The sequence below is a fragment of the Spermophilus citellus genome (assembly GCF_964194105.1).
Source record: "Spermophilus citellus genome assembly, chromosome: 12".
NCBI classification, from domain to species: Eukaryota; Metazoa; Chordata; class Mammalia; order Rodentia; family Sciuridae; genus Spermophilus; species Spermophilus citellus.
In genome coordinates, this window is record NC_138198.1 from 14,358,305 (window position 1) to 14,371,568 (window position 13,264).

The 13,264-nt window shown below is 45.9% G+C and overlaps 1 protein-coding gene across 4 annotated transcripts in view; it reads left to right on the top strand.

Annotated features, from left to right (window-relative positions):
* Nucleotides 1-3,527: 3,527 nt before the first annotated feature.
* RALBP1 (ralA binding protein 1) overlaps nt 3,528-13,264 on the top strand; it is a 37,902-nt gene continuing 28,165 nt past the window's right edge. Inside the window, exon 1 of one of the 4 annotated variants that reach the window (XM_081262705.1) lies at nt 3,528-4,543. The gene's annotated coding sequence lies outside the window, so the exon portion shown is untranslated. Of the gene's footprint in view, nt 4,544-4,873; nt 5,093-5,257; nt 5,421-13,264 lie in introns of those variants that run through there. The other 3 variants (XM_081262706.1, XM_081262703.1, XM_081262704.1) reach the window with 3 other exon arrangements.

Genomic DNA, 13,264 nt, shown 5'->3' on the forward strand with positions numbered 1-13,264 from the left:
CAGCTTTATGTGTTCTAGTCTGCCTTCTCCTGGGCATATGCTTTTTCTACCAGCCCTACAGACTGGACATACCGTCACCTCCAATCCCTGTGAATGGCGGGAATTTTGAATGGCGCACCTCCAAACCCTGAAGTGGTGTGAACTCTCAGCCAATGAAGAAGTAACAGCCCACTCGCCTTGCTCCTCCTCATCCTGTGTTAAGCCCATAAATATCAATACCCTGGTCGTGTTTGTTCTCTTACTCTTGCTCTCTTACTCTCTCTCCCCCCCTCCTCTCTCTCTCCCCCCTCCCCTCTCCCTCTCTCTCTCTCTCTCTCTCTCTCTCTCTCTCTCTCTCTCATCTCCCTCTCCCTCTCTCTCCTCCCTTCTCCTCCCTTCTCCTCTGCGACTGGCCGCGGTCCTGCTAATAAAATCTCGGACAGGTTAAAAAAAAGAAAAAAAAAAAAAAGGAAAATTGACTGTTAGAATGTATGATTCATGAAGGTTATTGGTCTGCATTTCTGTTTTATGCTGATGTCCATGGCTATTACCAAGGTCATATAGGCCTCATAAAATGAGCTGGGAAATGTTCCTTATTCCTCTATTTTCTAAAAGAGCTTTAATAGATTATGTAATTTTTTTCTTAACTATCTTATAGAATACACTAGTGAAGATAACTGGACCCGAGTTTTTCTTTGTGGAAAGAATTGTATTTTTTAATTTAATTTTTCAAAACTCAACATGTGTCTGTTAAGTTTTTCTAAGTGGAATGCAGGGTGCATGCCTGTCATCCCAGAGACTCAGGAGTCTGAGGCAGGAGGATCGAAAGCTCAAGGCCAGTCTGGGCAACTTTTAGTGAGACCCTGTCTCAAAATGAAAAATAAAAAGGGCTGGGATGTGGCTTGGTGGTAGAGTACTTGCCCAGCTTGTACAAAGCCATCCCCAGAACCACCAAGTGGGAAAAAAGGATTTTCTGAAGTCAGCTTTAGTCATTCCTTCTCCCTAAGAATTCCTCCATTTTCATCTAAAATTTTTTTTAATTATTATAATTTTGATTTTCATATTTCTTTCTAATGCTCATCATGTCCGTTAAGTCTGTAGTGTTCTCCCTCTTTTTATACATATTTTTTGTAATTAAATATTTTATTTGAAAATAAAATAAAAGCCGAGGGGTGGAAAGCCGCATTCCATCTACTGATTCCTGGTGCATATTTTTGCTCCACACTGATTTCCTATTATTAAGAGTAATTAGACTACCACCACTGTGTTACACAACAACATTTGCTTTGGTCTTTCAGAATCACTATGCAAGCCAAACTATGCATATCATAAAGCAAGTTTTCACAAATGTCAGAAATACATGAATGGATTCAAGGCTTACAGAGGAAACACGTGCCCCAGATCATAACTTCAGGGACCTGCTGGCTGAATGTATGCAAACTCGTGAAATCAGAGCTACTTTTGCTAGATATCTCAATGCTGCCAGTGCAACCCCAGCCACCCTTGCTACCCACAAGATTGCAAATTCAGACAATCCCCCTCTTTTCATTTCTATTTTGGTAATTTATGTCTTCTTTCTTTTCCTTAGTCCAGCTAAAAGTTTATCAATTCATTCTCTTTTTTTTTTCTTTTTATACTGGGAATAGAACTGAGGGGCACTTAACCACTGAGCCACATTCCTAGCCCCCTCCTCCCTTTTAAATAATATTTTATCTCTTAGTTGTAGTTGGACATAATACATTTATTTTTATGTGGTGCTCGCACGTGCTAGGCAAGCACTCTACCACTGAGCCACAACCCCAACCCCTTCCCAGCCCTCTTTTATATTTTATTTAGAGGCAGGGTCTCTCTAAATTGCTTAGGGCTGACTCTGAACTTGCAATCCTCCTTCCTCAGCCTCCCAAGTCTCTGGGATTACACGTGTGCACCACTGCACCTAGCCTAATTTGTTTTTTTCAAAGAACAAGTTTTTGGGTCTTTTTTCTATTTTCTTCTGTTCCTAACTCATTAATTTGTGTTCTCTTTCATCATTTCATTTCCTTGCTTCTATTCAATTTAGGTTATACTCCCTCTACCTTCTGAGCACCTTGGTTCTAAGATAAGTATGGCGTGTCACCGACTTTCCTCCAAGTGTAGCTATAGGTCCCTCCCTTCACGTGGAGTTGATATATGTCATGGTTTTGTTTTCATTCATTTTAAAGTACTTTCTGGAGCTGGGGTGCAGATCAGTGTTAGAGCACTTGTCCAGTATGTGCAAGGCCTTGGGTTTGATCCCCAGATCTGCAAAAATAAAAGAAAAAGGGTATTTTTTTTAACTTTTCCTTATGATTTCTTCTTTGGCCCATTGGTTATTTACAAATATGTTGTCTAATTTCCAAACATGTAGATATTTCTCAGATTTCTCTCTCTTGTTGATTTCTAATTTAATTTCATTGTGGTAGGAGAACATATTTCAAATGTTTTCTATATTTTAGAATTGTACAGATACTTGGGTTTTGTCAAACCTTATGGTCTATCCTGCACAAGCTTTTATTTGTACTCAAAAAAGGTGTAGCCAGGTGCTGTAGTACATACCTATAATACCAGTAGCTCGGGAGGCTGAGGCAGGAGGATCATAAATTCAAAGCCAGTCTCAGCAACTTAGTGAGGCCCTAAGCAACTCAGTGAGACCCTGTCTCAAAATAAAAAGTAAAAAGGGCTGGGGATGTGGCTTAGTGGTTAAGTGCCCTGGGTTCAATTCCTGGTACCAAAAAGATAATTTAAAAAAAATAGCATGTATATTTTGTTATTCTAGGTGGAGTTTCCTACATATGACTAGTATTTCAGTTTGTTTTCATTTCTTGTGATTTTTGCATTATTTTAGGGGGGTTCCTATTTTCAGATGCATGGATATCTTTAACTTTTGTGTTTTCCTACCCCTTTGCCATAGTCCTTACCCTTTACCATAATAAAACATCCCTCTTTGTCTCTAGCAATATTGTCATTTAAGTCTACTTTTACATCTGTCCGTGCCTCCTAATGACTGCTTACATGCTATGTATGTTTCCAACTTATTTGATTTTCAGCACTAGAGAAGGAACCCTGGGCCTGACACAAGCTAGGCAAGTGCTCTACTACTGAGCCCCACCCCCAGCCCTCATTCCTTTAGGGACACCAAGATGGTGGAGGCAGGGCCTGAGAAGGCTGTCCCAGGCAGGGGGCCAAGGCCTGTAGTCCAAGCAGCTCAGGAGGCTGAGTCAGGAGGATCGTGAGTTCAAAGCCAACCTCAGCAACTTAGCGAGGACCTGAGGAACTAAGTGAGACCCTGTCTCCAAATAAAATGTAAAAAGAGGGCTGGGGATGTGGTTCGTGGTTAAGTGCCCCTGGGTTCAAAATCCCTGGTACCAAAAAAAAAAAAAAAAAAAAAAAAAGGAACCTGTGTTAGTCAGGACCTTTCACGTAAAAGATATACAACCAAATCGGTTATAACTCTTACAATTTTAATACCAACTGTCTTAGATGACACAGGAAGTTGATGGCTCAGGGCTCTTAAGTCTACAGGACAGAGGGTCCACAGTATAAAATGGCGAGGTTTGATACTGCAGTGCTCATGATGCCACCACAAAATGTTTCTCTTCCTCTCTCCAGCATTTACTTCATCCTCAGGCCCTGCTGGTGTCTTCCCCTAAATTCTCATCCCTCTCTCGTGTCCCCTTGTAAAAGCAAACTGGCCACTGCTTTTCCGGACCTCAGATGCTCATATTACATACAAGAGCTTGGAGGCTGCAGTGCTTTAGAATCCCCAACCCAGGGGATTGTGTGCTCTTTGGTTCTGGTTGGGTTACATGATGACTACTGAAATTCTTGGTTGCCAGAAGGCATGGCCATGCTGCTGCCTCCGCTGAGAAGGCCGTCTACACCTCAGTAGTGATAGAGGGCGGACTGCATGTGCTGGCTCGCCCCCTGGCTCAGGGGCTCACATGCTTAAGGAGGGGCACAAACCATGAGTGAACTCACAAACCTCACTCTGCCAGCGTTTTTTCTGTCGTCCGCCCCAGCTCGTTTGGCCTCAAGCATAACCTGACCTCAGCAACTACCTCTCCCTCCCCTTGTTTCCGTTCAGGCCAGGGTTCCATAATGCCTATCCCTCGGCCCATCAGTGTCGCCAGAGGCAGAGAGTACGGTAACTGGCACGTTCCCAGGGCCATCCCAGTGGTCACAGAGAGTGGGAAGGAAATGAACAGCAGAAGCAACGGCTTCGTGGCCAGAAGCGGGAGCGCTGGGCCTAGTCACGCAGCTCTGAAGACTAGCTCGCAGGAACGGCGGGGGCTGCAGGGACATCCGCCCCAAGTCCGCGGTCTTCGACGAACTACACAACCTCAGAACGCGAGTCCCACAAGGTCACGGCCAGCTCCCGGCGAGGGCCGGCGGCGCCCCTCCACCCCGGGAGCTCTCCCCGCATCGCCCACGGGCGGGCACCGCCTCTCCAAACGCGAGCCAGCGTCCCGCCCATGCCCTCTCGAGGACGGGAGGAACCCTGAGGCTGGCGAGATGGGCTGGCGCGGTTGAGCCGCCGACGAGGCAGGTAGGAACTGGCCGGCCAAAGCGCGAGAAGCGAGCGCCTCTTCAAGGCCACAGCGCCACGATTGGCCGAGGGCTGCGTAGGGCCGGAATGCTCCGGGCTAGCACTGCGCAGGCTCCAGGGTGCACCAGCGCTCTCGCGTCCTCTCGCGCGACCCCGGTCTCCTTGACGAGCCCGGGGAAAGGCGCGATGCATTCTGGATGCTATAGTTCTATTCCGGGACAAGCGCCCTCAGACGCGGTGGAACGGAGACTCCAAGGACTACAACTCCCGGTGTGCCGCGCGCGGGGATTCGGGCGTTCGCCCAGGGCGGCCTCAGCCGTCAGAGCGGAGGGAGGCGGGCCGCGAAGACTGCCGCGGCGGGAGGAGGGCGTGCGCGTGCGCGCGCGCTGGGCCGGCCCGTCCTGTTCCGTCCCAATCCTTGTAAACAGGCGGAGGCCGGGCGGGGTGGGAATGGGGCGCCCGAGGCTGGCCCGGGGCGCGGCGCAGAAGGCGGCGGCCGCGGCCGCGGTGGCAGCGGCGGGGCGGGCGGTTGCGCGGCGGCCGGCGCAGGTCAGTCGCGGGGGACGGTAGCACGGGGTCGCGGGTTGCCCTCGCGTGTCACCGGGCTCGGGCGGGGGGCGTGGCCGGCGCGGTGCTCCTCCGGAGCAGACTCGTCTATCTTTGCCCCCGGGCTCGGCCCTCCGCCCGCGGGGCGGCCGCCTGGCTCACCGCTCCCGTGCGGGGCCTTCGGGCGGGACGCTGGCCAACACCGAGCTGCGGGAGGCGCGGGGCACCGTGCGCTGAGGAGGCTGCGGGAGGCACCGGGCACCGAGCGCGAGGAGGCTGCGGGGGGCACCGGACACCGCGCGCAGAGGAGGCAGCGGGGGCATACGGCATCGTGAGCGGAGGTGGCTGCGAGGGGCACCTAGGGCAGCGCGCAGGGGAGGCTGCGGGCCTGGCGCCTGCGGGCAGGGTCCTCTGCAGGTCTCGGCGGGAGTGGACTGCTCGTCTGAGTTGGAGTTGAGACTTCCCCTCCCAGATCACTCCCGGGGTGTTGGTGCGCAGGCTTGCGGGCCAGCTTGCCCTTGCCTCTTCTGCATTCAGCATTGCGAAACAGGTTTACAGAACAGCCCCCACCTCCGTCTTCCAGAAGTGGTCACGCTAGTTTAAGTTTTGGCGTTAGGTACTGCAGGTGGCCACTCCTTGAGCAAGTGGCGCGCGTTGCCTGGAGGCCTAGCAGCATGCTCGAGGGTCAGGAGAACCTTAGCTCGTGGTATCTTGAACGTGCAGCCATGTGGACACTGAGTGAGCGTCGCGCCCTGCCCAGCCTCGGTGGGGAGATTTCCATTAAGTTTCTGCCTCTTGGAGTGGAAGCATCCTGCTGCAATCCTTCAGGCGCACTTGGCAGTCATTTCCCAAATACTGGAGGGTGATAAGGTGTAGGCCCATTTGGGTTTGGTGTTCAGGGAGGCAGCACTTCTAACGAAATGAGACTCAATGAGAAAGAAAACCTCTCTCTTCAGAATTGTCTGCGTCATTTGACAGTTTTTTGGATTGTCTTCTGAAAGGGATTAATTACTGTGGACTGTATGGGCAGGAGTAGGCAGTGGGTCCCAATTTCCGTTTGATGCTCTATAGGTCCAAGTGGGATATGCTGGTTTTAACAGTAACTGCTGATAAGTAAATTTTTAAAAAGTAACAAGAAGCAGTGTAAGATGACCTAATTTTCTCACTCTTCAAAAGCATTATTTACTGTAGGTCTTGCAGGGACCATTTTCTCTAAAGTAAAAAGACGGAAGTGGTATCAGAAGGCTTACATCAAGTTCATGCAGTTATGGTTTGTGCAGCTATATTTGCAGAGTTTTTGCTTGGCAAGGAGAGATCAGGTTCAGATAACCCAAAAGTATGTTTGTTCTTTTTAAAATGCAAAATCGATGATAGAAGCTTATGTTAGCATTTGTAAGAAGGAACAAGGAAAAGTGCTGATTATTTAGAATACAAGAATTACTGTGTGGTAGGTTCTGTGCCAAATAAAGATGGTTTGAATATGGATTAGACCACACGGCCCCTTTAGAAGGTCAGACTTGATCTTTTACTTGAATCATCAGTGAGTGCAGTATAAATATATTTGTTTGGGCCTCATGCATGCTAGGCAAGTGCTCTACCACTGGGCTATACTACCAGTCCACAGATGCCTTATGTTTTTAATATTGCTTTGATTGGAGAAAGCATGGGTGTTCAGTGATGTACAGAGGGGTAGTGGTTGATTTTCGGAGTGGGTGTGTGTGTAGGTGTGTATTGGGATTTAACCCAGGGGCATGTTACTACTGAGCCACATCCTCAGCCCTTTTCTATTTTGTATTTTGAGATAGGGTCTCACTAAATTGCTGAGGGCCTAAGTTGCTGAGGCTGGCCTCAAACTTACAATCTTCCTGCCTCAGCCTCCTGAGTCTCTGGGATTACAGGCATGTACCACCATGCCTGGCTAGTGGTCAGTTTCTTAAGGGAAGCCATCTATTTGTGTTCTAAGTGGTGGCTCAAGTCTTTGATTTAGGGGAGCACCACTTGGGAAGAGTTTACGGATAACAAGTTATTCTGGAAACAGGCCTTGGAGAACAGGGACACTTAAAGCCAGAAAGAGGAAGAATTGGAAAAGGAAATTCCTAGGTGTTCAGAGATACAAGAGGAATCATGAGAAGGAATGTCATCAAAAAGGAAGCTGTACTTGATAACAGTTAGTGGTTTGGACATGAGGTGCCCCCAAAGTTTCTGTTGGTGCAGGACTGTTCAGAGGTGAAATGATTGGGTTGTGAGAGCTGCAACCTAACCAGCCCAACCTAGTTTGAGAGGGCTGACTGGGTGGTAACTAGGCAGGTGGAGCAGGGCTGGAGGAGGTGGGCCCCTAGGGACTACCCTGGAGGGTGTATCTTCCCTGTGACCTCTGCCCCCTCTTCTGATCTCTGCTTCCCAGCTGCCTGAGTGGAGTAGTGCTCCACCCGCCCTTCAGCCATGTTGTGCTGCCTCATCTGGGACCCAGAATAGTGGACTGACACCCTGGAGTGAACCTCTGGAACCAGAACTAAATATAAATAAGCCTTCCCTCCTCCAGGTTGTCCCTGGCAGGTATTTTGGTCATAGAGACACAAAGCTAACACAACAACCAATTCTTTGGAGAAAAGAAAAATCTTTTTTTTTTTTTTTTAAAGGAAAGTGTTCCTTTAAATTCTTTGAGTAGTTGAGTAAAACAGGATTATATTAGGAGTCTATCAAATTTGATAACTATGAGTTATTGAGTTTAATAACTAAGTGATTTTGATGGAGTGGTTGGGGAAGGAGCGCAGCAGCCATTAAGCGAGGCAGGGTCCTGAAGAAGTGCAGTGAGGTCTTGGGGAGTAACTGTATCAGCTGTGAAGGGAGGGGGCCAGGTGAGCAGAAGCCTTGTGGGAGCAGTCTTTAACACGGCAAGGACTCAAACCTTTCACACAACATCTTTTACTTTAAACAGTGTCTTCATTGAAATATAATTCACAGACCCATGATATTAAAACCCTTTTAAAGTGCAAGTTCAATGGTGGCTAGTGTATTTAGAGTTGTGCATCCATCTCTCAGTAAGTTTTAGAACATTTACATTAAGCCCCAAAAGAAACCTTTTACCAGCCTCTCCCAAGCCGGGGGTTGAGGGAACCTGGATCTGTGACTGTTTGGTCAGTGCAGGTGGCACCGTGGGCTTGTGACCTGCAGCTGAAGCAAGTGCTGAACACTGGGTTCTGTGGACTAATCAGAGTGCGCCCAGTTGGTGTCGGGAGGTTGGAGAACTGGGGTTTGGTGTGGATGACAACGATCACTTGGTGTGAGAAGAGTCAGGAAGCGCTCCTGTGGGGCTCTCACGCTTAGCGTTTGAGCAGCTGCTGGCTGCGTCCAGAGCAGCACCCCACTTCACAGTCCAAATCTCCACATCTTTGCCAGCATTTGCTATTCCCTTGGGTTTTTGGGTTGTCCTACAGTGTGCCGTGGTGTCCTCTGGCGGGTTTGCTCCCATTTCCGTGGTGGGTGATGGTGTGTCTATGTGCTTGGCAGTTGCTTGTGTCTTGTCTTTGGAGAAATACCTATTCAGGTCTCTGCCCATGTTTTATGGGGCTGTTTCTTTCGGGACGGAGTGCTCAGAGCTGTTGATATATTGTGGATACTGGGCCCTTGCCAGATGCGTGGTTTATGAATACTTCTCTCACTCTCGGTCGGCTTTTAACTGTCTTGATCGTATCCTCTGATGTCCACAAGTTTTCAGTTTTGAAGTATGTTTTTTCAGTTTGAAGTATGTTTTTGTTTGTTGCTCGTGCTTTTGGCATCATACCTAAGAATCTATCGCCAAATCCAAGGATGTGAAGATTACCCTCCTCTGTACATGATGGCCAATTTCAAGGCCAGCTTCAGCAACTTAGTGAGACCCTGTATCAAAATAAAAGTAGAAAGGGCTGGGGGATGTGGCTTAGTGGTAAAGTACAAAAAAAAAAAAAAAATTACTCTCTTCTTTCTTCTAAGAGGTATTTGGTTTTAGTTCTTATATTTAGGTGTTGATCCACATTGAGCTACTTTTGTTTATGGTGAGAAGGTTTATTTTATTGGTTGTGGTAAGCCAGTTATCACAGTTGTCACAGCTGCCCCATCTGATGAGATCATTCTCTCCTGACTTCCTTGGTGAAAATCAATTGATCACAGATACCTGGGTTTATTTCTGGACTCTCAGTTCATCTCCATTGGTCAGCATATTTATCCTGCTGGTATCACATACTCTTTTAATTACTGTAGCTCTGTAGTATGTTTTGGAATCAAGAAGTGTGACTCTCAGCTTTGTTCGTTTTTCTCTTTTGGCTCTTCAGGGCCCCTCGCAAATGGGCATGGCAGAGGAAGCTGTCAGCTCAAGGCCCCCAAGAAGCAGAGGGAGGAGAGAGGGAAGGATAGGCCCTCCCAGGGCACTCAGCAGTGACTTCTCTCCAAATGGGACCACCCCGTGCTAGTCTATTCAGCCAGGATCAGTGGAGTAATCCACTGAGGAGGTCAGAGCCCTTATGATCCAGTGCTTTCCCAGAATTCTACCTCTGAACGCAGGAGGCTCTGGGGACATTGCAGAGCCATGCCATAACACCCATTGTAAATCTAAAAAATATTTTAAGTTGAAAATGCAGCTGATGCCCTGATAAATTCGTTGTAAATCGAAAAATCCTGAGTTGAACCACAGGAAGTCCAGGTGCTCCCCAGTACAATGCACTCGCGTCCTGGTAAAGCCACACGAAGTGGGGGGATCTTTAGCTGACGCTTCCTAAGTTGGGACCGTCTGTGTTAAGTTCTCTGGCTGTCAATCTGAGTGTCTTTCCATTTATTTAGATTTCCTTTCATTTCTTTCAGCATAAGTTTTCATTTTGTAAGTCTTTCATTTCCTTTTTGTCATGTTCATTGCATATTTTCTGTCTTCATTGTGTGTCTTGTTAACTTTGCTGCATTCCTTTACCCAGTCGTTTTCTAGTGTATTTGTTTGGGGTTTCTATATAAGATCCTGCCATCCACTGAGAGCAGCAGGTCCACCTTTTCCTCTTGCGGAGAGATCTTTTCATTCTGTCTTCCCTGGTCCCCAGGAGAGCTGTGCTGAGTGGAAGGGCACTCTTCCTCATCTTCTTCCTACTCTTAGAGAGCTTCCGGCCTTTCACCTTGGCTGTGATGTCAGCCGTGGGTTCCACTGTGACCTTTTCAGTGTGAGGGATTCCCTTATATTCCTAGTTTGTTGAACGTGTTGCCTAATTTCTACGTACTTTTTTACTTTGTGGCACTTTTGTCTGTTATTGATTTCCAGTTTTATTTTGTTAAGATCAGAGAACATAATATGCTTGATTTTCATTCTTGTGTTTTCCCGAGTCTTGTTTGGTGATCTGTACTGGAGAAGGTCCACGTCCCCTTGAGGTCGTGTGGCAGAGTGGCTCTTCAGCTTTGCTGGGTGTCATTGGTTTATATATTTTTCCAGCCTCTCTGTCTGTTACTGAAAGGGATCATTGAGCCCTCCTGTTGTTGAACTGTTTCTCTTGTCAGTTCTCTCATTTTTTGGTTTGTGTCTTTTGTGGGCTTCGTTATTAAAGGCACATATGTTCATGATTTTAATATTTCATTGATGGTTTTACCATTGTCGTTACATAATACTCAAGAGGCAGACCATTTTGTGTAGGGTTGGCCTAGCCAGTCTAGTCTCTTGGTTACTCTTCATATGGAATATTTTTTCTGTCCTTTTACTTTCAGCCTGTCTGTACCTTTCAATCTAAAGTGAGTCAGTGGACAGCATATAGTTGGGTAATTTATTTACTCCATTGCCAATGTCTGTCTTTTGTTGTTGTTGTACTGGGGACTAAACCCAGGGACACATAACTGCTGAACTGCACCCCTAGCCTGTCTTATTTTTTCTTTTGAGACAGGGTCTCAATACGTTGCTTAGGTCCTGGCTAAGTTGCTGAGGCTGGCTTTGAATTTGTGATCCTCCTGCCTCAGCCTCCCACACTGCTGGGATTAAGTTATAGGTGTGTACCAACATGCCCAGTAATACCTGCCTTTTAATTGAGGAGTTTAATTTGTTTATATTTAAAGTAATTACTAATAAAGAAGAACTTCTTCCATACTGCTATTTCATTTTGTTTTGTTTCTTTTGCAAGACAGAGTCTCAGTATATTGCCTAAATTCAATAGTCTTGAGGGATCCTCCTGCTTCAGTGTCCCTCATAGCTAGGACAACAGTTTTATTACAGATTAAGGTATCAGATTAATACCTTCTTAATTTCAATAGTATAAAAAACTAGTCCTACATAACCCCACCCCAGTTAATCTGCCTGTATCATGATAGTTCAGTGAGTTTCTTGTAGCACTTTTTTCTTTTCTTTCTTCTCTGCTATATTTCTTTCTTTCTTTCTTTTTTTGAGAGAGAGAGAAGAGAGAGAGAGAGAATTTTTTAATATTTTCTAGTTTTCGGTGGACACACATCTTTATTTTATTTTTATGTGGTGCTGAGGATCGAACCCAGTGCCCCGTGCATAACAGGCAAGCGCGTTACCGCTTGAGCCACATCCCCAGCCCCTCTGCTATATTTCTAAAGATACAAGGTAATGAAGATTTTTTTGGCTGTCAGACATAGTGCTGAGGTAAATATTGTTTTATTTACATCCTGCTCATTGTTTTGTATTTGGGGGCTGTGGTTCTGACCCTGGAATTGCTGGACCACTGTATTCATTTGTTAGCTTTTTAAAGATGTCTCTCTGGGGCTGGGGTTGTGGCTCAGTGGTAGCGCGCTCGCCTGGCATGCGTGAGGCACTGGGTTCGATCCTCAGCACCACATAAATGAAAAATAAAGATATTGTGTCCACCTAAGACTGAAAAATAAATATTTAAAAAAAAATAAAGATGTCTCTGACGTATGTCACTTTATGCTTCCACCAACAGTAAGAGACTGTTTCTTCACCCTTTCCTTGCAGAGGTGTGCTGTCCCCTAGTGTTGCCACCTTCCGTAGTCCTGGGTGTGGAACTTGTTTGCCTTTAGAAAATTGGTAGGTGCTTTAAAAGGGCATTTCTCATTGCTGTTCTTTCATTTTAAGAACATCTTTTATATGTGCATTTTGTTCCTATCCTTTACTTATTTTTGTTTTATTAAAAATGACTATTTATCATGTCCGGTGCCATATTTTTTTTCAAGTTTCTTGTCTTCTTGAGTATATAGTATTTTAAAAATGTAACTGAAATTTTCTGAAGGGCTTTTCAATTAGAAAATTAAGGAAATGAAAGCAGTAAAACTCTTCCAGACTTTTATGTGGGGCATATATTTTTTAGTTACTTTTGTACTTTTGCCTTGTAGCTGGATAACAGCACAGAGATTGTGGCAGTTAGTGAAAGGTGAAGCCCATGTTCCAGACAGCTTAGAGTTGAGTCCAGGCGACCTGTTGGACCCCAAAGCCCATTACTTTTCTACACTGCCTCTCCATCTTTGTATTTCCAGTTCTCTTGTAGGGCGATGTTAGAAGAGAAGAAAATAATATTGTTGCACTTTTAGTTAAAACCATTTAAAACATTTTTTTTTTTAAAGGTCATGCTCACAGTTCGCAAGGGTGAAAGCATGTCTCTTCTCTACCCATTTTCCTCAGCCATCCAAGATCCCTCCCAAGGGGTGGCTCCTTATATTTCCTTGCATGTCCTTCCAGAGGCATGTCATAACATAACATAAGGTGTGTGTAAATGTGCGGATGTCCATTATGAACAGTGGTGATGTGATGCGGAGAAGAAGGGACTCAGTGTTTGCTGAGCACCTGTGATGTGATAGAGCCATGGGTCCTTTATATTTGGATCAAGTTCTTCAAACAGATCATCCTGAAAGGTTGTTTAAATGTGAATGTTTTACATAAAAGATTATTGAAAACAAAAATACTGATACAATTGTTTTTGGAGCTTGACACTTATGAAACGTGGTAATTCGTTATGAAGTGAAGGTTAAATTAATTCAGGAGCACAAAATTAAGAGCCAGTTATTGTTGATAGGTTGAGAATAAATTGCATATCACTTCCATTCTTTAAAAATGAAGTGATTTGTCAGTCCTAAAATGGTATTTTTGTGTGCTGTTAATCTCATTTATAGCTAGTGACCTTTCATAATGTGCACGTTAGGTGCCTTTAGGTGAGTGTACAGTTGGCCCTCTGTGTCCACAGGTCCCACATCTGTGGATTC